The sequence below is a fragment of the Sus scrofa genome, chromosome 15 (assembly GCF_054392235.1).
Source record: "Sus scrofa isolate SSC_HxYL_T2T_F1_AM1 chromosome 15, Sscrofa_HxYL_maternal_Yorkshire_Landrace_v2.0, whole genome shotgun sequence".
Lineage (NCBI taxonomy): Eukaryota > Metazoa > Chordata > Mammalia > Artiodactyla > Suidae > Sus > Sus scrofa.
Window position 1 is genome coordinate 126,822,000 of NC_139397.1, and position 24,236 is coordinate 126,846,235.

At 39.1% G+C, this 24,236-nt stretch overlaps 1 protein-coding gene across 1 annotated transcript in view; it reads left to right on the plus strand.

Moving 5' to 3' along the window:
• Positions 1-1,451: 1,451 nt before the first annotated feature.
• Positions 1,452-24,236, plus strand: part of UNC80 (unc-80 homolog, NALCN channel complex subunit) — a 260,152-nt gene continuing 237,367 nt past the window's right edge. The window contains exon 1 of the mRNA XM_084998950.1: positions 1,452-1,504. The gene's annotated coding sequence lies outside the window, so the exon portion shown is untranslated. The remainder of the gene's footprint in view (positions 1,505-24,236) is intronic.

The following is a 24,236-nucleotide window of genomic DNA, read 5'->3' on the forward strand; positions in this document are numbered from 1 at the left end:
ATGATAAATCTAACAAAATAATATACATTGCTTGATCCAACCAAAAAAATTTTGAAGAGAAGGCTACAAGTAGCTGCTGAATGCCTGCTATATGTCAGCGTACTGTGTATTAAGCCCCAACACTTCTCTATTAAAAAGATGCTGGAGTTCCCGTGGTGGCACAGTGGTTAACGAATTCCACTAGGAACCATGAGGTTGCGGGTTCGGTCCCTGCCCTTGCTCAGTGGGTTAATGATCCGGCGTTGCCGTGAGCTGTGGTGTAGGTCGCAGACGCGGCTCAGATCCCGCGTTGCTGTGGCTCTGGCGTAGGCTGGTGGCTACCGCTCCGATTAGACTCTTAGCCTGGGAACCTCCATATGCCGAGAAAGCGGCCCAAGAAATGGCAGAAAGAAAAAAAAAAAAAAGTTTTAAATAAATAAATAAATAAAAAGATGCTATCTGTTGCAAGTGATAGAAACTCAAATTGGCCTGAGCACAAAGGCAAATTTATTAGCTCAAGTAACCAACTAGGCAGGAGTATCCACCTCAGGCATGGATGTATCCAGACACTCAAAACAAGTCATTAAGAACATTTTTTCAGAGTTCTGTAGTGGCTCACTGGTAATGAACCCAACTGTTATCCATGAGGATGTGGTTCAATCCCTGGCCTCTCTTAGTGGGTTAAGGATCCCTCATTGCTGATGGCACTGGGATCTGGCATTGCTGTGGCTGTGACTTTGGACAGCAGCTACAGCTATGTTTCGACCCCTAGCCTAGGAACTTTGATGTGTCTCAGGTGCAGCCCTAAAAAGACAAAATATATATAAATATATACATATATATTTATGTATATTTATATGTATGTATTTTTTTTTAACTCTGGATCCAGGCTCCCCAAAGATGTCTCAGAAATTTTTCTTTTTCCACATTTGAGTTCTTCTTCCTCTATGCTGACTTCACTCTCAGTCAGGCACCCCTTCTCACGATGATCATTAGCAGCTCCAGATTTCACCACCTTCCCAAAAAAGCCTCTTTCCCGAGAGTACTAGCCAGAACCCAGGGTCTGAAAATCCCTGAACTCCTTGGGTCCTCAGCCAATCACTCAGGCTGATTGGCTGCGGCTGGGTCAAAGACCTAACTCTATTCAGGTGGTTGGGGAGGTGGAGGGTTAAGCGGCCTCGTCTGAACTACATAAACTTCTCCTGGAGATAAAATGTTTTCTCAAAAGTCAAGTTACTGCTGCCGGAAGAGAGAGCACTTGATGCTGTGCAGGCCCTGAAAACAGACCCCCTCTCTATCCAAACTCTCCATCTTTATTCATCCTTCAGCTCCTTGCTGCTCAGGCTATTCCCAGGCTTCACCTGGGAGCTTGTTGGAAAAGCAAATCCTCAGGCCCCACCCCAGGCCAATTTACAACATCCCCCTAGGTGATTCCTCCCCACCTTAAAGTTTGCAAAGCACTCAGCTCCCTCAGTCCTTACTGAAGCACTGAAGAAGAAGGAGCTCCTCGCCAGCCCTCTCTCAGGTAAAATTACCCCTAAGACTTCTTGAGACAACATCGCCAACTCTGATGTCAAAGAGTTTAATTAGCAAGCGGTGGAAACATTGAGGTGCATGTGTCTTTTTGAATGTGTTTTCAGGTTTTGTTTTTTTCAGAGCTATGTACCCAGGAGTGGAATTTTCCTGGATCATGTGGTAGTTCTGGTTTTAGTTTTTTAAGGAACCTCCATACTGTTTTCCACAGTGGCAGCATAGTGGTGGAAAAATTACTTTTGTGTTGAAGGGTTTCCAGGTCATGTCATTCTCCCTCAGCTGAAAGCTACTTCTTCTACCAATAGTGTTTTCTCCTGTTTAGTCTTCCTTTAGTAATAATGCGGATTTGGTACACTCTTACCAAAACTTTTAGTGTTTCTCTTTAGTCATTTTTTAAAGGTTATCATCTGTGTTAACCTTCCTAAAGGAAGTCTTGAGACCACAAGAGATTAAGACATTTTTCTGGTAGCACGAATCTAATATAAAATTCTTGGTTTTTTTTAATTGAGGTATAGTTTACAATATTGCGCATAGTACAGTGATTCAGCATTTTTGCAGATTATATTTCATTATAGGTGTGTGGTAAATCCTAGTTGATTATCTATTTTATGTATAGTAGTTTGTATCTGTTAATCCCATACTACTAGCTTATCCTTATCCAACCCACTTCTCCCCTTTGGTAACCATAAATTTGTTTTCTATGTTTGCGAGTCTGTTTTTGTTTTATATATACACATTCATATGTAATCATTTTAGATTCCACATATAAGTGATCATGTAGTATTTGTCTTTCTCTGTCCAAGTGATTTCACTAAGCATAATACTCCCTAGATCCAATCATGCTGCTGCAAATGGCAACATTTTATTCTTTTTATGACTGAGTAATATTCCATTGTGTATACATATACAACAGCTTATTAATCCAGTCATCTCTTGATGGGCACTTGGGTTGCTTCCATATCTTGACTATTATAGTGTTGCTATGAACATTGGGTTTATGTGTTTTCAGGTTTTTTCCCCCAGTATATGTATTCACAAGTGGAATTGCTGGATCATACGGTAGTTCTGGTTTTATTTTTTTTTTCTTTGATATTTACTCTTATTTTAACCATATCCAACAATCTTTATTTTTTTTCTGTAGACCCAAGCTTTCGTCATATGTCCTATTCCTTCTTGCTGAAGAACTTCCTTTAGCATTTCTTGTAGTTCATTTCTGTTAGCAATGAATTTTCTGTTTTGTTTAATCTGTCTCCAATTTACTATTTTTTCTTTGTCTATAATTTGTCTTTTATTCTCTAGCTATCTTCAATATTTTCTCTTTGTCTTTAACGTTCGGCAGTTTGAATTGAATGTGCCTAGGTTTGGACTTTCCCCCCCTATGTTCCCTTTTCTCTGTGTTCACCTTCTGGAATTCCAGTGATGCTTACTTTATATAATTTGATATTTTCCCACTGCTTTTTTATGTTCTACTATGTTTTATTTTTCCCCCTCCTTTTTATCTTTGTGTTTTACCTTGGGTAATTTCTATTGACTTATCTTCATATTCAGTGAGCGTAGTTCTGGTTTTAGATTTTTGAGGAAACTCTACACTGTTTTCCATAGTGGCTGCACCAATTAATATTCCCACCAGCAGTGTACAAGGGTTCCCTTTTTGCCAGATCCTAACAGGCGTTATTTGTAGACTTTTTGATGATGGCCATTCTGACAGGTGGGAGATGATACCTCATTGTGGTTTTGATTTGAATTTCTCTAACAATTAGTGATATGCCACATAAAAGTCTTGTTTTTTTATTAATCTAACAATGCAAAGAAGAAGATCCTTGCCTTGAGAAGAGTAACTCAGATATAATGTAGGATGGCAGGATAACCTTCTTTGTAACTTATAGTCAGGGAAATGTTTTATGATGTAAAACTTATGGAACTATAATCCAAAACAATTCAAGGCTAGAATATTGTCCCTGTCAAAAGTACACTTTTCAGCAACCTAAAAGTGTTTCAAAATACTGTCCTTTGCTGCGTTATTCTTAAGCACCTTGAGGAAACAGCATAGATACACCGGTAAAAGCCCCGTTTTTTCCTCTCATACCTTTCCCATCACAAACAGCACAGCTGTTCCTACTTAGCCCTCAAATGCCATTAAAATCTCCTGCCCTGGGCTTAGTTGAGGAAATAAACCTGTGGCTTCCAGATGTGCTTTGTTTGGCCTGCACAGTGTTTTCAAACTCAAGGAGGTCCACACAAACCCACATACAAACACCTCCACACACACACACACTCCACACACACACACATATACACTCTCTGAATTAGATCACTGAAAAGTGAAAAGATCTGGCAACAGTGGGTCCACATTTGTTTGTGCTAACAATTGGCTGGAGCAGGTCCATGAATGATGAGATAGGTCTGTTCTACTTGACAACAATGCCCACCCATGCCTATTATTACTCCCAACCCAGTTTATTCCTGTTCACTTATCACTGTGGGATTTAGGCTTTGTAGCCTATGGCCTAGATCCACTTGTCTTTCCTTCCCTTCCAATTGCTTTCTCATTCTGTGAAATAAAAATCCAAAAGAATAAGCCCCAATCCTAGAGTGGGAGAGAGGAAAGATCAGGTTGGGTAGGTCAGATCATAATCCTCAGGGAGACTGGAAACCTGGAAAACCAATAGTTAATAGATTTTTGCCCTGTCTCAAGAAAAAAAAAAAAAAAAAAAAAAAAAACTTCTTAGGAGTTCCCATCGTGGCACAATGGTTAACAAATCTGACTAGAAACCATGACGTTGCAGGTTCAATCCCTGGCCTTGCTCAGTGGGTTAAGGATCCGGCGTTGCCGTGAGCTGTGGTGTAGGTTGCAGATGAGGCTTGGATCCCGCGTTGCTGTGGCTCTGGCGTAGGCCGGTTGCTGCAGCTCCGATTAGATCCATAGCCTGGGAATCTCCATATGCCTCGGGAGTGGCCCTAGAAAAGGCAAAAAGCCAAAAAAAAAAAAAAGCTTTTAAGTAGGGGGTTCCCCTCGTGGCTCAGCAGTAATGAACCCAACTAGTATCCGTGAGGACACTGGATCGATCCCTGGCCTTGCTCAGTGGGTTAAGGATCTGGCATTGCTGTGAGCTGTGGTGTGGGTCACAGATGCAGCTCAGATCCTGAGTTGCTATGGCTGTGGTATAGTCTGGCAACTGTAGCTCTGATTCGACCCCTAGCCTGGGAACATCCATATGCCAAGGGTACAGCCCTAAAAAAGATTTTAAAAAAGAAAAAACTTTTAGGTAGCATGTTTATTTAATAGTAGAACTGGTCACTTTTGTGTCCCTGATAAACACGTTGAAAATTCTGCTCCCACCTGTATTTATCATTAAAGCAAAGAAAAAAAAGAAAAATACAAGGGAGTTTATTTCTGTACCCTAGGATAAATAAAAATCTCACTGTCAAATGTGAAATGGCAAAACTATGATTTTACTCAGGAGACCTGAACCTAAAAGATACGTGCCTGTTCCTTTTAGAAGAAAGGCATGGAGGAAGCTGTTCTCCCCTAGTCAAGCAAGTGAGACCCAGGGCAGGTCTTCAGTCAGCATACACCTTAGTCAGTTGAATAAGATGTTCTAATGCTAAAAGACGTACTGCCCAAGCCTCCTTCCTGGGAGGACAGTGATGGGGATGGAGGAGAACACCCTCCAATGCCCAGCTTTTGCCACCTGATGCCTGGCTAGCAGAGAGCCTCCTAGACCCTGTTCCTGTGCCCCCAAGAGTCCTGCCTTCCAGGCATCACCAGTTGCTATGATCCCCCCGCCCCCGGGATCTCTGGAGGACTGGCCTGTGCATCACCAGCTGTTCCAGGAAGCCTAGATTGTCTACACCGCCTTCTGGCAACCTGCTGGCCCGCCAGCCAGCCTGCCGCAGTTTTTAATGATGCTGCTGTCTGTGCACTGACTCCTCCAAGTCCAAAGAAGACTGGACCCCACAGAGGAGAACGTACTTTTTGGCATCCTGCTGGGCAAGTACCTGGCATGCACATAACCGTGCCTTGACTCTGGTCACCTGCTACCCATCTTCATTTTTCCCCGGAACCTCCCTCCTATGGTTGCTTGTAGAAACAACGGTCACCACAGAACTTTAACTCATACCAGAGTAGAGGGGCAAGCAACAGGCACTGAGGAGGTAATGAGGGCCCCTGAGTCCAACAACAGAAAGAGATTGTGAGCAAGAGATAGGCCCGAACAGCCATGTAGGGTGAACAGTGCCTAAGGTACCGTGTTTTATGGTCCTTGTTGAAATTCACTTCCATCTAAAAAAACCCACCAAAAACCCAAATGAAATGGGCATTAATATTAATATTATAGCGATTGTCTCTTATAGGCATCCTTATAAACATACATTAACTCCTATGAGTACAGTAATATCAGTGTCCCCATTTTATAGATGAGAAACCTGAGGCATAGAAAGGTTGTTTAAAACTTAAGAGGCAGAGTTGGAATCTGAATCCAAGCTGCCCAAGATGTCTCATCTGGTCTAATGAATTAGGTTTGATCCAATTAAATATTCTAATAAACAATTTTCCTGATAATAAAGATATCAAACATATATTATGAAAAAAATCTCAGCATTATAAGGCTAGAAAAAATGTTCATGTTTTGCTGTTAATTCAGAAAGCGATGAAAGAAAATTATAAAATGTCTAAACAATATCATTTATGTAAAGAAAAATGCTTCCTCTTTTAAAAAATAAATATAGGAGTTCCTCTTGTGGCTCAGCAGGTTAAGAACCCAAATGGTATCCATGAGGATGTGGGTTCGACCCCTGGCGCAGCTTAGTGGATTAAGGATCCGGCATTGCCATGAGCTGTGGTGTAAGTCACAGACACAGCTCAGATCCTGGTGTTGCTGTGGTTGTAGTGTAGGCTGGAAGCTGCAGGTCTGATTCCACCCCTAGCCTGGGAACCTCCATACGCTGCAAGTGTGGCCCACTCCTCACCCCCCCAAAAAAAAGAAAAAGAACTAAATAAACACAAGTCATTCAATGACAGTTAAATGAGAAGTCATGAAACAACTTTCTGCCATTCTCTGTGTCAAGTCATGCCTCATACAAAGACATCATTTAGCAAGCGATATCTATGTCAAGCAAAGATCAGCCAGCCATTTCTAAAAATCAAGTATTTGGAAATTATTAGGAAATTTAAACTATTTGTGCTACAGCACATACCACTTGACCCCAGTTTCATAATTCATATTGTTTAGAGAACAAAAGCACTTTTTTCTATTCTACATGTTAACTTATAACATGCCAGTCACTAAATACAGGTGGCCCTCCAAGGCCATGGGTCCTGCATCCCTGGATTCAGCCAACTATGGAATCCATGGATGTGGTGTTTGTGGGTACAGAGGGCCAACTGTTCCATGCCATTTTACATGAAGGATTTAAGCATCCGAAGATTTTATTATCTGCGAGCAGAGCGGGTACTGGAACCAGTCCCCAGGAGATACCAAGCGATGACTGCATTTTAACATCACCCTTGCTTCCAGCACCAGGCAGCTTTCGTAAAGGCTGTTTTCCTTTCTCTATTATGATATCAATAACTGAATTAAATTGCTTGCTTTCATTACAAGCATGGCATGTCATTTAGATTTTCCTCATAAAACAAGGATCTACAGTTCTTAGCATAACATTTGAATGCCTGATCAAACTTTAGATGTGGATGGCACACGTCTGATAGTCTTATTTAGTTTTTAAGATTAGTAAACAAAAAGTGATTTTTTATTAACCGCAGAAAACAGACACAGATAGCAAAAGGACTTCTCAGCCATTTTTTTTTTGCTTCGACTGTAGAAAAAAGAAAACATTTAGTATGTGAACACCCAAGTATGAATATTTTGTCTTTTCCTGTGCAACCAATGTGTTGAACAAGCATGACTCATATAAATTGATTGAGATACAAGTTTATTTTTGTCTCTCACAGTTCCTTTAAACAACATGCAGTGGAAGAAATCTTCCCCTGCCTCAAGAGGAAGACTTGGGCAAACTCGTGACTTTTAGTCACTCTCAGATAACATTCTTCTAGCTATAAAAAGGAGTCTAAATTATTTTTTTTTAAATTCTCAATTCAGGGAGTTCCTATTGTGGCTCAGAGGTAATGAACCCAACTTAGTATCCAAGAGGATGCGGGTTCAATCCCTGGACTTGCTCAATGGGTTAAGGATCCGGCATTGCCATGAGCTGTGGTGTAGGTTGCAGACTCAGGTTCCAATTCATTGTGGCTGTGGTGTAGACTGCCAACTGCAGCTCTAATTCAACCCCTAGCCTAGGAACTTCTATAGGCCACAGGTGCAGCCCTAAAATGAAAAAAAAAAAAAAAAACTTAATTCAGAAATCAAAACGTCCAGCCCATGGAGCAGTCAAAATTCCAAAGCTGAATGTCTAAGATCTATACTCTCTCCAGCACAGACCTACCTCAGGCATCAAGCTTGCTTGCTTCTCTTGTGGACTTGCTTCCCCTTTGTCCTGACAGATGCTGCTTTTGCCCATTCTGGGGATAAAGCTGAGGGAATAAGGGAAAATACGCAAATAAGTGTTGTCGTGATTGGAGACTGGTCAGCTCCTGACTGGCAGGTGGTTTAAGCAGATTTTTTCCTCTTTCTCTGTGGGCTTCTGTTGTATACCCCCAGCCTCTTTCTGCTGAGGCTTCTCTCCCATCCAGGCAGCCTTACTGGCTGGACCTATAAAAGAACGTCCTCCAGCTCCCTCTCCTGCCTGGCCCTCACCTAGCCCTCTTATGAGACCTCCCCTCCTCACTCTGGGAGTAGAGGCAGATCTCAAACCAGCAGGGCTCTAAGTGCCCCACAACCAGAGCTAAGCTGTCAGCCCTTCTCTGGCTGCTGAATTTCTCCAGCTTGTAGAAGTCTAGTGTCTCCCAACATTTCATTGCTCTCCTCACATTTGAATTCTGTTTTCATTAAGCTTAGGGTGAGAAGGCAACACCTCCCCACAGCTCCCCCCAAAAGTGTGACTTATAGACAGCATGGCATCTCTGTCCAAAGAAATCCCCTCATCAACCTCCTCTCACCAAGTCCCTCCCCATGTCCGCTTTGTGTGTCCTTCATCTGACAGAAACAAAGTTCTGGAGATCATTTCCTTTATAAATCTGCACATGGAAAGGGACAATTTTTATCTCTCACTTGGGTGTCCTGATGTCAGTCAGGCCAGCCCTACAGTAGATTCTGAGGCCAAAAAAAAATCTATTTCTAACACCTACTGGCTTTTCTTTTCCACACTTTCAGCTAAAGTAGTCTTGTAAATGTGTCCCTTTTAAAATAGGAAATGAATTCATGCCACAAACACTTCCTGAGTGCTACATTCTCATCTGGTCCAGTGGCCTCAAGGCATTCAGAGTCAAGTGAGGGGGACAGATCATACCAACACCCGACAGCCCAGGATAAACAGTGACAAGCAGTGGGAACTCAAGTTCACACAAAGCCTATGGGGAAAAGGGAGGGAGGACAGGGAATAAAAGTGGATTTCTAAAGCGATGCATAAAGGCAGGAGCGGAGGACACATTCTGTGACCATGAAACTACTTGGTGTATCTGGAGCACAGGTGGGTCAGAGGAAATGAGGCCAAGGGAAAAAAAAAAAAAAAAAAAAAAAAGATGCTTGGAGATAGATATTGGTTTTCCTGTCATGTTCACAGGTTTGGATTCTATTCTGTAAGCTGCAACAGTCATTAAAGCTTTTTGAGGAGTTCCCATTGTGGCTCAACAGAATTAAACCCGACTAGTATCCATGAGGATATGGGTTTGATCCCTGGCCTTGCTCAGTGGGTTAAGGATCTGGCATTGCTGTGATCTGTGGTGTAGATCACAGATAAGGTTCGGATCTGGCATTACTGTGGCTGTGGTGTATATCACAGATAAGGTTCGGATCTGGCATTACTGTGGCTGTGGTGTAGAGAAACAGCTGTAGTGCCGATTCGACTCCTAGCTTGGGAACTTCCATGTGCCACACCTGTGGCCCTGGAAGAAAAAAAGTTTCTGAGGAGGAGAAGTAACATGATCATATCTGGGTGTTAGAGGAGTAATTTTGGCAACAATGTGGAGGTTGGACTGGAAAGAAGAGGAGCTGGGGAAACAGGGAGAAATGAACAAGAGCCTGAGCCAGGAGAATAGCAGCAAAGATCTAGAGAGAAAAAAAGATGGTAAAGACACTTGAAATAAAAGGTACAGACCTTGGAGACCACAGGATGTGAATTGGTTGATAAAGGAGAAATAAATTTATAAGATTTGCAACTTGAGTAACCAAGCAGCTGATAATGCCATTAACAGAGCTGCAGTATGCAGGTGAGATAGATGCTAGTGGAATATTCATAAGGAAACTGCAGAAATCTGCCAAAAGTCATACCTGGATCTTAGAATCATGACAGATGATGGGTATATGGGTATCACCTCAGATTCTGGATGTTCCCAAGCCTGGGGAGTAAATAAGAGGAAGAGGGATGGCTTGCCCCCACCACATCTAACCCAACCACACTGATCAATAATGAGCAATGCTCTCACCATTTGTCCCAGAGCATGGTTCTCTCTGAGTTCCAGCATGATCCCTCAGGATGAGTGAATCTAATTGACGCGAATGCAATATTAGCAGCCACCCCAGATCCACGGCTTCCCTGTTGTAGATCTCTACATATGTTGCTACTTTTAATGAAAGAAGTTTCAGGATCCAGCAATTGCCATGAGCTATTCTGTAGGTCAAAGACGCGGCTCGGATCTGACATTGCTGTGGTGTGGGCCAGCAACTATAGCTCTGATTCAAGCCCTAGCCTGAAACCTCCCTATGACATGTGTGCAGCCCTAAAAAGCAAAAAAAAAAAAAAAAAAAAAAAATTTAAGTTTCAAACCATCGTGAATCAGTAGGGTGCAGGCTGCAATAGTCCCTCCTTACACTGGTTTAGTGATTTTTTTTTTTTTTATACTCAACTCTTTCTATGTCTTTATCAGTGCTGATTCTTAATTTTTCTGTTGCCCCTTAAGACTGCTTCATCTAAAGTAAGGAAAAGGTCTTTTTTGGTCCATTTTAAAAAATTTGTTCTTGTATGTGTGGCTGGGTCACTTTGCTGTCCAGCAGAAAATTGACAGAACACTGTAAACCAACTATAATGGAAAAAATAAAAATCATTAAATAAAATTTTGTTCTTGATTATCCACTCATTAGATACCAGGTACCTTCACTCCTTTTATTTGTTATAGGGATGAAACATCAAGTCATCTAGAAATGACTTTTTTTTTTTTTTTTTAGGGCCACACCTGTAGCATCTGGAGTTTTCCAGGCTAGGGGTCAGAATCAGAGCTGCAGCTGTCAGCCTATGATGCCACAGCAACACCAGATTGAGCAGTGTCTGTGACCTATACCACAGCTCACAGCAATGCCAGATCCTTAACCACTGAGCAAGGCCAGGGATTGAAACTTCATCTTCATGGATACTAGTCAGATTTGTTTCCATTGCACCATGACAGGAACTCCTAGAAATGACATTCTTAAAATCAAGTCAGCAAGGATCAATACAAAGTTATTAATTTTACCACATTACCATAATACTTGATATTTGTTCTTCTTTCCTCATAATCTGAAAAAGAGCTTTGAAAATTTCCTATCATGCAAATGATGATATTAGGCCTGGAGTTCATGGAGTCTGGGCTCACAAGAGAGAGAAGAATTAAGAAGCCCAAAATGAAATTTAGTTGTAATTCCTATATTTAAGGGGCAAGCAAAGGGAGAGAAAGAACGTAATTGTAAAAACTGAGGGCTAGCCAATTTGAGGGATGGTACTAAGAAAAAATGTCACAGAAACCACAGGAGTAGATGTCGCACAGGTTTAAAATCTGCAGGGAGTCCGCCAAACGTGACAAATGGGAAGCTGTTGAATTCTGGACTAAATCATCCAGTGACTTTGCAGAACAATGGTGAATGCTGAAGGTAAAATGGGCTTCTTGGGCTGTACTTCTTCATTTCACTTATCTCTGACCTGGGACAAATTGAAGAACAGAGCCACTGGCAAAGATACATTTTCTCCAACTCCAAAATGGCAATCTCCAAATGAATTTCCCACTCACAGCTTGGGGAACTTTGAATATAAGTGTTTTCTTCTTGAAACACCTTTCATCCAGGGCACACAGAACTTGTCAACCTTGTTCAATGGTGAAAAGGCTCTCTGCTCTTCGGCAACTCACCTTATAAATCCGATGACTATTTTTGAAAATTAATTTCTATTTCCATTAGCTTATAAACACTTGCGTCCTCAGTCTTACTGGTTCATGGCTGCTAACTCTGATCCTGGCTTCTAAGTGAATATAAGTAGGTTTATTATATAATAAAAAGCATGAATAGAAATTTTCAAAAGAGTAAACAGACTTCGGTAAGTACATAAAGTAGCTCAATAGGTCTTGGGGGTTAAAAGAAAGTGATTAATGTCTGTTTCATTACTGATTCATTTGTTGGTCTTAGATTAAATCTTTTAACCAACCCTTTCAGCCACAAAAATGTAGGTAATAATTCTTCCTTATGTCCTTGTGTTTTAGCCAATTAGATTTGCAGAGTGATTTGTGATTCTCAGATGAAGATTACTGAGTTTTCTCATTTAAACATTACAAGAGTAGTCGATGATGAGTTGATGAATTTAAAACCCTCTGGCTTCAGGGCCAGTCTGGAAAGCCACAGTAGATTAATTTTGGTTATATAATTTATTGTGATTTATTCTCTACATAGACTTGAATGCATTATATAGTTATGCAATCTTTTGTACATAATCGCCTTTGAATTATATTCTAGTTTGATTCAATTCTTGTTTTTGTATACACATGCATGTGAGCACACTTTAAATATTCTGTGACAGGCCCATTCTAAAATTAAGTTAGTTTTCAATTTCCTGGGAAATGGGAAGTGTTTCTGATGCCTCTGGAATAAAAGCAGGGCTAAGTTTGCAGCTAGCTCTTACAGTGGACTTGTAGTTTTTCCTAGTTATGTTGCCTGTGTTTTCATTCCTGATGCCAAAGGAATCATCTTGATACAAGCATAATGGGGCTTAACTAGAGAAGCACATTAGCAGTAACACAACTTTTAAGAAAAATCCAAGAGGATATGGGTCATTTACCTGTGTTTTATAAGAAAATTTTTACCAATTAAGAAAAATGAAGTCATTTGAAATGTCAGAGCATAAACAGGTGGCTTCCACTCTTTTTAGAATATGGATTAAATACAAGAGAGCAAGTAGAATTTCACAGCTATATTCAATGTCATTCCACTTTTATAGCAAAATTTCTTACCAATTTTCTAGAGTGACACCAATTTCACAGAAATCAATTTCATACACTGGAAAGGAAGATCCTAGCTCTGACATCAGTAAAAGAAGTAAACATTGAGAGAAATCTGTTTGGCTTGTTTCTTAAAATATGATAGAAAAATAGACATGAAAATTACCAAGTGTGGCATGCACAAATCATGGAGCAAAAGGAAACTCCCTTGCTGTTTCAAAGGCATATCAATCATGGGCCATTATTCTCTATACAAGACATTTGATTGAATCTGTTTCCTTGTGTTTGAACCAATGGTTGGGGCTATACTCGGCTATTTCTGGTACCTCAGCCATGACATCTACAAAAGGAACCCATAGCAACCATTCCTTGATTGGTGGTGTTTTTCTAACTCACTAGGCTATAGTCCCAACACTCTCAGAAATTTCCCAAATCATTCTTTTGAAGAATGAAATATTTTTCTTGCCAGCTAACTTTTTTTTTTTTTTTTTTTTTTTAGCAGACAAATGTCATTCTTAGGCTGAGTAATATCTCTATTGTAAAGTGTGCTTATCTGTGTTAAGTTTTACTTCAAGGGCTCAGGGAATGATCGCTATGTGCATGATAAGTCAGTCTTTTCCTTAAGCATCATTTCCTTTAAAAAGACAAACTAATGGTCTCTAAATTAGTAGCTCTAAACTGATGACAGTGTCCTAAGATGCAAAATTAAATTACATGGTCCTGCTTAGTATTTTAGCAATCCATATGCAGACACAAAGGGGTAAATTATGGTTCTCATTGCTTACTACATTACTACATAATCAAAGTTTATTTCTTCTCAAAGATATCTTACATGCTTTGTTTTACATGCTTAGCCTCTTTTAATCTTCACAATAACTCTGAGATAAATATCATTATGTTCACTTTATTTTAAGGAAAGAAGGACTCATAGAGCATAATAACTTGTCCAGTATCACACAGACAAAAATGGTTAAGCAGTGGATTAACCATGGATCTGTCTGATTTGAAATCCTCTAGTTTTCCCATTAAACTCTGCTATATCCCAGGAAGGGGCTCCCAGCAGAGTTTACTATTTACTGTTTGATTTTCATTAAAATGAAAACTCCCACCTGATTCTGTAAGGAAACCACAATGTAGAATAAAAAAGAGCATGAGCTTTCTAATTCTGGCCTTACTGCTTACTTGTTATAAAACTTTGGGCAATTTACTTAATTTTTTTGTATCTCAATTTCAACACTTTTGGAGATGATTTTAAGTACATTAAAAATATAATTAAAAACTAGTGAAAGCTCATAGGATGGTTGGGAATTTTAAATAAATTAATGTGTAGGAGTTGTCTGATAGAGAACGTGAAACTCAGTAATGCTTAATTTTCTGCCATTCCAGCTTTTATATCTTTAAAAATCACTTTTAATGAAATACCGCAAAGTATAATTTTACTAGAATGTACTATACACATTCCTGTATACCAAGTTGTTCTTCCCTAAATATGTATTATGAACATCTTTCAACTCAATAAATATAGTTTTATATCTCTTTTTTTTTTTTTTTTTTTTGCGCTTTTAGGGCTACACCTGCGGCATATGGAGGTTCGCAGGCTAGGGGTCGAATTGGAGCAATGGTTGCTGGCCTACACCACAGCCACAGCAACGCCGGATCCTTAATCCACTGAGTGAGGCCAGGGATTGAACCTGCATCCTCATAGGTACTAGCTGAATTTGTTTCTGCTGCACCACAACAAGAACTCCCAACGTTATTCTTTTGAATGACTTTATTACAATCCATTTGATGGATATGCTATAACTTACTTAGCTAATTATATGTGTTTGGACACTTTGTCTATTTGCAAATTTTCAGTTATAAATGATTCTCCTTTCCTATATCTCTATGCAGATGTCTAATTATTTCCTTAGCAAAAAATTTCTAGAAGTAGGATTATCGAGTCAAAGGGTATCCAGATTTAGAAAAGCTTTTTAACACATGTAGCAAAATTGCCTCCAGAAATCACATGCTACTTTTATTCCCACAATAGAGGGCTATTTCCCAACTTCATTTTTTTAATCTTTGCCAATTTAATATTTTTATCTTTGCCAGTTTGTTGTATATACATTAGTTTTTCACTTGAAATGCTTTTGATAACAATTGATGAGACACCATTTTCTTAACAAGAAAACACATTAAAAGCAACCAATAATTAAGATCAGAAGTTTGTAAACTTGTTCTAGAAAGAGCCAGATAATAAATATTTTAGGTTTTGTAAGCCCTACCATCTCTGTTTCCTGAATTCTGCTTGGTAATGCAAAAACAACTCAAGGAAATGATCAGCACTGAAATTTGAATTTCACATAATTTTAACATCTCATAATTATTTCATTTTTTTTTCACTAAAAAAAAATGTAGAAAACCATTATAAGCCCACACAGGGGACTGGCTTCAGCCTAGGCTATAGTTGGCAGACTTCAATTTGTGTAGATATAATGTGATTACATGTGACTCATGCTGCCTGATTTTCACACAATAAAGGCAGAAGAGGAGGCAGCACAGGTGGGGGTCAACTGGTTAAAGAAATTGGTGCTCTTTGCTTTTAAGAGCTGCACTCTTCCACAGTCCAAAACAGCTTCAAATCCTGCTCTATAATCTACTACCAGTGCGGACTTTAGCAAGTTAGCCTCTCTGTCAGCTTTTCCTCACCTATAATCAAGTTGGAATCACCCACATGGTGCCCTTAATTCATGTGAAAGCAGATAACAGCCAACATTCTACAGTGTTCTGGAAAATTCACACATGAAGTGTTGTATTCATATATTGGATACATGAGTTGAAATGGGCAGCCAAGCTGATAAATATTCATGGCAGTTGCCTTGTATTGCCTTCCTTACAATAGTAATTAACCTGACATTTTGGTCCATTGAAGTAATTACTCCTCTGCATTCATCTGGTGCTTTTGGATTTACTAGGCATTTTCCACATTTTATTTATTTCATCTTTAATCCTATGAAGTATATACACTTGCTACACTTTCCATAGAGAATGAAAAATTAAGTAATGTTGCAAGATTATACAGAAGACTGCTAACTAATGAAAGAATTATGGTTGAACGCAGGTCTCCTAACCCAAGTCCAATCTTCTCTTTTCTGCACCCAGATAAGTCCTCTCATGGCTGAAAAGACTAGGCAGCTGTCTTTTCTGCTGCCCCCTTATCCTGAAGCTGTCACACATGGCCTTACTCTCACGGAGATTCAAATTGGGTCTGCCCCCTCCACCTATAGTTCCTGCTGTCATAAATAGTCACAGTTTAGAACATGACATTTCTCCTCCCAACTCCATCACAGTTGACAGAATCACTAAGGACTCTGTGAGTCAAAGACAGCTAAATCCCATGAGGAGGAATGGAGAGGGGTGGGCTCTCCCACAGAACATAGCCAACTCACACTAACTAGGGAGCTATAGCCATAATATCGGTGTGGTCCTTGTCCCCACCTAGTTCCTGCTCAGTAAGCCTTAGACACAACGTCTATGTCTATGAGAGGTCTCCTTATAACATCCGCCTCTGTTTAAGGTAGTATGAATAAGTCTGTTTCTTCCAACAAAATAAGCTCGAAATTGAACGCACTGGTTGATCCATGGAGCATTTTTTTTTTTAATTTTTAATTTTTTAAATTTTTTATTTTTTTTCCCAATCACAATTTTTCCATGGAGCATTTTGCTATTTCCTTCCTACAATATGTAAAGACCTATATATACCTCTCCACATAAAAAGCTACATATCTATATAATGTTGGGCACATTTTAAAAGTATGATCAAAAAATGGGCAAAGTGGGTTTTGAATTATTTCTCTTGGGAGGAAGAACATTAATTATTACTAGCCATGAAATTTATTTTGGATGAGGCCTATTTCATGATCAAATCTTGATCAAAGACTTGAAAGTAGAAATTAGAGGATTGTATTTTCTTCTATGGCATTTGTTTCTGTTTTTCCTGGTGATAATATTCTACTTTCTTGGTTAATCCTATTTATATGGCAGTTGGAATTGTTTACTTCTGTGTTTAAGATTTTTTTGTGTAGTCACCTTTACATAATTGTCATCTTGTGCTTTAATGTATTCGGTTTTCCCCTCTGGCCTGAGCTACTTGCCTGTTTTCTAATATACATGTATTTTGATATCAGCTGGATTAGAGCTCAGGGGCTCTTCCTCTAGTTTGCTCCCTAGACTCACCTGCAAAGTTTTGTAAAAATATTTAGAAGCTTTCTCCTCCGCAACGATTCTGATTCAATTGATCAGGGATGGAAACCAGATAATATATTTTTTAAGCTCCTCGTACAATTCTAATCACCAGGATTAAAACCAATGATTTCAAGAAATCTATCAAACCTCTTCTAGAATCCAATTAGTGCTAGGGTTGATAAATGTAGTTTATTTCTTGATCAGATAAGAGGATATTGATTCAGATGCACAACACTGTGGATCAGGAAACAGGAAAACGAGCTGAGTTTTGATATATCTGTAGCTCAGAGGTGCAGCGTGAAAGCAACAGTACACAGAGGGTCTTGTGCAGGCTTATTTGACCTCAGTTGTACTAATAGGAATAATTATGCTGAAAATAAGGAAAAATTAAATTACCCTATCCGTGGTTATTGCTTACCTTTTCAAAAGGGAAAACTATGAGCTGCCAAGTGAATGGTGAATTGTAAATCAAGTTGCAAATGTTTCTGCAGATCAAATTTGCTCCTCTGGGGAGTCAGTGCTACCCAAGGTGGTAATGCTGGGATACAGTTGGGATGCAGGAAATAATTGTTGTACTCCCAGTGCAACAGAGAAAGCGCTCTCTGCCGGGGGCAGGACAGGGTTTGGGGTTTGTGCTGCTGCCACATGACTGGGTCTTGGGCAGACACCCAACCTGGAAGAGGGCACATGTGCTGGAGAGCAGAGGAAATGGGTAAAGTGGCAACACAGCAGGGAGAAGTGTTACAGTGACACTCTTTCTCCTTGATTATGTCCAAAGAAGTCCAGCATCCCTAGTCTCCTCTCACACAAGAGCTCATTATCACATATTGCCGGGCACAGGAATTAAGGTATTTCTGAAATTTCAGTCAGCTACACAGAAACTTGTCATCCATAAGAAAATGTCAATAGCTGACTTAAGGGCAGATAGTGCATTTTCTACATTTTAAAAGGACATGCTTTCTAAAATAAACAATTTTATTTTTTCTTAATTGGCTCCTATGCAGAAATGGCTTAGACTCTAGGAAAATAGGAATCTCTTCTTTCTTTTAACAGTAGTGGTATAAAGAAAGGCTTTTTAAAATATTTTTTCCCTTATGCTTCAGAAGGAAAATTAAATTGAAGGGTAGTTTTCTAAAGGGCTGTTCAGCATTTCTACCTTAATAAAAGAAAGCTTTCTTCATCATATTACAGCCTAATATAAAGTGGAAATATCTACACCTTCATTATAATATGACAAATGGTGTAAAATAAGAAAGCCTGAGAATCAAAAACATTTCAAGCCGTACCAGTGTTAAACGAAAACGAATACACAGTGACTCAGCAAATATAGCTTCTTGCATCGTGATGATTTCCTATCCTTTCAACAAAAAAACATGTAACTGTTTGTAAAACTTGAAACAAAAATAGGCTTTAAGGGATTAGAGTCTTCCAAAAATTCAATATACTTATTTCTTCCTATCTTCTTAAATCTATAGAAGAAAAAGTGTTTTGTACTGCTGAAGCAGAGCATTCAGAAAAGGGATAGGAATCAGCTGGCATGAGTTAAATTGAAGGGTAGTTTTCTGAGGGACTGTTCAGTTAACGGAGATCTGACCTATTAAGCGACTGACCATTCATGTGTTAACATTTCCAATAAGTGACTCCTAAAGCAATGTCAGGAGCTAGCACTCACCCCCATCCTCTGCAGGCATCAGCCAGCGACAATGCGTCACTTCACCCTGGGCTTGAGGGATGTGTTTACTAACAAGCCCTAACAAGATACCAAGTGGCAAAGAAAAAAAATTAAATGTAAATAAATGCTCTAGCCGTCTTCTCCACCTGACTGCAAGGTTTATATAATGTCAGCTCTGATGATTACCAGAATTGTTGTTTGTCTATCTTCGTTGTGGATTGTGATATTGAGACAAAATAAGACAACTAAGCAACAGAAGAACTCATTAAAAGCCTAAAAGGCTATGGTATCATGTCCAAAGAATAATGCTAATGATGGGGGTAGAACAGGCACTCTTCCAAGTGCTTTACTTATATCATGGACATTTTAAAAGATGTCTGCAAATTCTGACACTCCACCCATTGAGAGGTGGAATCTATGTTGCTAACTCTCCACTCTGGAGGAATCTTAGTGACTTATGACCAATGGACTGCTGCAGAAATATTGCTACCTGGCTTGTGAGGCTAGATCAAAAAGGACTAGGCAGCTTCCACCTGGTTCTCTCAGGATGAGCTCTCTGGGTGAAGTGAGCTGTAAAAAATCCAACTACACAGAGACTGACACTCAGGAGAGGCCGTGTATATTTGCTCCAGTGGATAGCCTGAGATGAACTCCCAGCTGCCAGGCAGCATCAGCTATCAGCCATGTAAGTGAGCCATCCTGGGCATACAGACAATTCACGTCTTCAAATAACTACAGTCCCAAATCACAACCAACTGTAACTGCATGAGAGACTCTAAATGATAGCTACCCTGCTGAGATTTCCCAAATTCCTAACTCACGAATCACGAGCCCAATAAAATGGTGGTTTTATGCCACAAAGATTTAGACTAATTGTCTGTTATGCAACAGTTGGATCCAGAAAATATATTGACTCATTTAATAATCCCCACAACAGGGAGTTCCTGTCGTGGCTCAGTGGTTAACGAATCCAACTAGGAACCATGAGGTTGAGGGTTCAGTCCCTGGCCTCACTCAGTGGGATAAGGATCTGGCTCTGCCATGAGCTGTGGTGTAGTTTGCAGACGGGGCTCAGATCTGGTGTTGCTGTGGCTCTGGCATAGGCCGGTGGGTACAGCTCCAATTAGACCCCTAGCCTGGGAACCTCCATATGCCACGGATGTGGCCCTAGGCAAGACAGAAAGACCAAAAAAAAAAAAAAAAAAAAAAAAAATCCCCACAACGGCCTTACAAAGTGGCTGTCTTTATTATTCTCATTTTTTGGGTGAAGATATTGACTCCCAGAGATGTTAAGGGGCTTTTTCAGTTTTACATGACTTGTGAGCAGCAGTGCTAGTATTTGAACTCAGGAAGAGAGGTTCCAGGGTCCTTGCTTTTCCTCACCAGTTTCTGGAGCCAGTGACCACTTGTTCCAGCTCCAGCCTCTCCTGCAGAGACCAATATTGTGTGGACTTTTGTCAACTTCCCCTTGCCTGATGACCTTGCCACATAAGCTACTAGAAACCCAGAAATTCCTTCTGATGCTGAGGCATGAGATGCTGCAAGATGCTCTCTGCACCCGCATGTACATGTCCAGGAAGGGAAGGAACTAATTAATGAAGGAACTAATACCCCATAGAGCAAACCAAACCTCCAGAAAAAAATGTTCTCCTTTTCTCTTTTATACTGACTTGAGAAGCAGTTATTCTGAGAAACAGGTTCTGAAACAACCGTTTCCAGATAAAGCAATCACTTGTCTTTGATACAAAGTAGCTTGGTAGTGTACCATCCTTTTAGCTTTGCCTCCTTTCATAACTTCTCTATTTTCAGTTCACTTCTACCCCATTGAATTACATTCCCTAATAAGAAGTAATACAGAAATCATTGTTTTAAGCCCTGTTTTCTGGAAAGCTTGGGTCAAGATAATAGTCAAACACATGTTCATTAAATTATTATGCCTAATATACATAGCAGTGTTTTGTGTATTTTAAACTTTTTAAATATATGGTATTATATCATAAGATGATTCCTCAAGTTATTATGTTCACTCAACACTGTATTTTGGAAAATCTCCCACATTGATACATGGAGCTCTAATCTATACATGTTAAATGCTACATATTATTCCATTGTGTAAATATATGATAAATGATTTATCTGTTCTCCTGTACATGGATATGCATAGGATGATTAGAATTCAATACTAAAATGTTATTATGGTGATAATTGTTCTTATTTTTTTGTGTGTATATACGGTACATCCTCAAGTCTACTTCAGCAATTGTTGGATTGAAGTGTACACGTATTTCAATTTTCCTAGATTTTGCCAAATTAGTCTCCAAAATTGTTTATAAGTTCTCATTGACAATTCTACATATTTTTTGACAAAACTTAGTATTATCAGACTTTTTAGAAGACTTTATTTTTAGAGCAGTTTTAGGTTTGCAACAAAATTGAGAGACAGGTACAGAGATTTTGCCTTTATCCCCTGCCCCAACACGTGCATAGCCTTTCCCATTATCCATATCCATACATTTTTTAAATTAATGAGCCTACACTGATACATTGTAATCACCAAAATTCCAGTTCACTTTACAATTCACTCTTGATATACATTCTATGGGTTTGGACAAATGTATAATGACATGGGTCCCTCATTATACCATCACATGGAGTATTTTCACTGCCTGAAAAATTCTCTGTGTTCCATCTGTGTTGACCTCTCTTTCCTCACTAACCTCTGGCAGCAGCTGATCTTTTTATTATCTCTATAGTTTTGCCTTTTTCAGAATGTCATACAATTGGAATCATACACCTTATAGCATTTTCAAATTGGCTTCTTCCAATTAGTAATATGTATTTAAGCTCCTCCATGTCTTTTCATACCTTAATAGCTGATTTCATTTTATTGCTGAATAATGATCCATTTTCTGGATGTACCTCGGTTTATCCATTCACCTATCGAAAGGTAACACAGTTGCTTCCAGGTTTTGGAAGTTACAAACAAAACTGCCAAAAATATCTGTATGGCTATTTGTGTAAGTATCAAGGAATGTGATTGCTGAATCTTATGGTAAAAATATATTTTGTCTAAGAAACTGCCATTCTGTCTTCCAAAGCGGTTGTATTATTTTGCATTCCCACCAGCAACGTATAAGAGTTTCTTTTGTTCCCCATCCTCACTTGGTGTGGTCAGTGTTTTGGATCTGGGCCTATTAAGGTGTATAGTGGCATCTCATAGCTGTTTTAATTTGCATTTCCATGATGATGTATGATGTGAAGCCTTATTACGTTATTTGACATTTGTCTACCTTTTTAGTGAGGTGTCAGAGTCTTTGGTACATTTTTACACAGAATTGTTTGTTATCTCATTGTTGAGTTTTAAGAGTGCTTTGCATGTTTTGGATAACAGTCCTCTATCGGATGTCTTTTGCAAATAGTTTCTTCCAATTTGTGATTCATCTTATCATACTCCTGATGTTATCTTTCACAGAAGTTTTCCATTGTGATAAAGTCCAGTTTCTTTCTTTCATGGATTGTGCTTTGGCATTTTACCTAAAACATAATTTTATTGCCACAAAAATGTGTTTTATTGCCGTACCCAGGGTTATCAAGGTTTTCCTCTATGTCATCTTCTAGGAGTTTTACACTTCCATGTTTTACATTTAGGTCTTTGAACCATTTTGAGCTAATTTTTGTGAAAGATGTAAGGTCTGTGTCTAAATTCGTTTCTTTGCCTGTGGATGTCCAGTTGTTCCAGCACCATTTGTTGAAGAAATTATCTTTGCTCCTTGTATTGCCCTTAACTCCTTTTCAAAGATCAATAACTATATTTATATGTGACTGTTTCTAGGGTCTTTATTCTGTCCTATTGATCTATTATTTCCCCAATACCACATTATCTTGATTACTGTAGCTTTATAATAACTCTTAAAATTGAGTTTGGTCAGTCCTCCAAGTTTTTTTCTTCTTTAATAATTGCATTGGCTATTCTAGGTCTTCTGCCTCTCCATACGAACCTTAAAATCAGGTTGTCACTATCCACAAAATAACTGACTGGGATTTTTATTTGGATTGCATTGAAGCAATCTATTGATCAATTTTGGAAGAAAGGACATCTTGATAATACTGGGTATAAAGTTAAATAAGTATAACCTCTCACCTCAAGCTCCAAAACCATAACATTTTTGTATTCATCATACACTTTGTCTGATAGTCACAGGACAACAGCATTCATGCTTCACCTGCAAATTCTAGCGGATTGCTGTAGAGTAACATTGGACTTTTGTCAAAACTGTTTTTATTAACTACCATAAGTGTTTATATTACTACTAATTCTCATATCCTTATATAGCATTCTGGATTCTCCTTACTGAGACAATCTTTTTCCAAAATCCAGGCAGAATTCTCCTCTGCTCAGTTTATTTGCAAAGAATGTTTATTTATATACTCATCTGGCAACTTGGCACCTGGCCACTATCAAAATTTGTCCTTCCATTTAAAAGAGAGAATAACCTTCAAGGCTGACACACATTTAGCTACATCTGTCTGGATCTTCTTGAAGTCTCCTTTCACTTGCTTCCTAAAGCCCAGTAGTCTGTTTCCCCTTCTGACTCAAAGGCATTCCATCACTGGTCCCATCTTTAGACCAGCTCCACATCCAAATCAGAGTCTCACATAGGGAGATGATAATATCATGCAGTAATTCTCATGGAGCTGGTTCATTGAACTGACCAGATTAACCAGATTCATTCAGTTCGTAGCTTTCTTCCAACAGTGTTCATCTCATATATGTATGCATATATACACAAACACACACATTAAAGAAGGCAATGTGGAAGAAAGCATTTAGAGAAGGCAGGTTTTTCTCCCAAAAGTCAAAAAATATTTGGAAGCTTTCGGTGGGGTATGAGAAGTAAACCATCATGATGATCTTAATTCTTCACTAAAATAGTTTTTTGAAAATAGATCTTTACAGTGCTTATTATAGATTTGTTTCCACTCCCACATGACTCATTGTCTTAAGGGCATTTGGGAATGGAAAGGGCCATTAGCTCCTCATCTCCTACCATCAAGAGAGAAGTTCTTTCATGTGTCCTTTAGTAGCTCTCATTTACATGATTCATAGCACTTCTCCCAAACCCTCACAACTTTACAATACTCTAGTAATTGCAGTAGAAAGTTGGGGGTAGAACTTCGAAGCCAGACTACGAAAGTTCTTTGCCCTTACTGTGTAACCTCAGGCAGGTTACATGACCTTTCTGTATCTTTGATTGATACATTTAAAACAAACCTCGAGTATTTTTCTGGCAAATACCCTACTTTTTCCCTACAAAATGTCACTTTTTAAAAATAGCCTCATCGATTATTTCACAGCTTACATAGGCCATCAAGTCTGAACTCTCTCATATTCTTGCTCTTCCTCTTTTCCTTCTAATTTAGCCTCTACTGTTCTTCCTTTTTATATCCCATCTTAGGTTTATTCCTCCACCAAAGAATGATGAATCCAGCTATGCTCCAGAACCTTGTTAATTATTCTCTCTTAAATATTCTCAA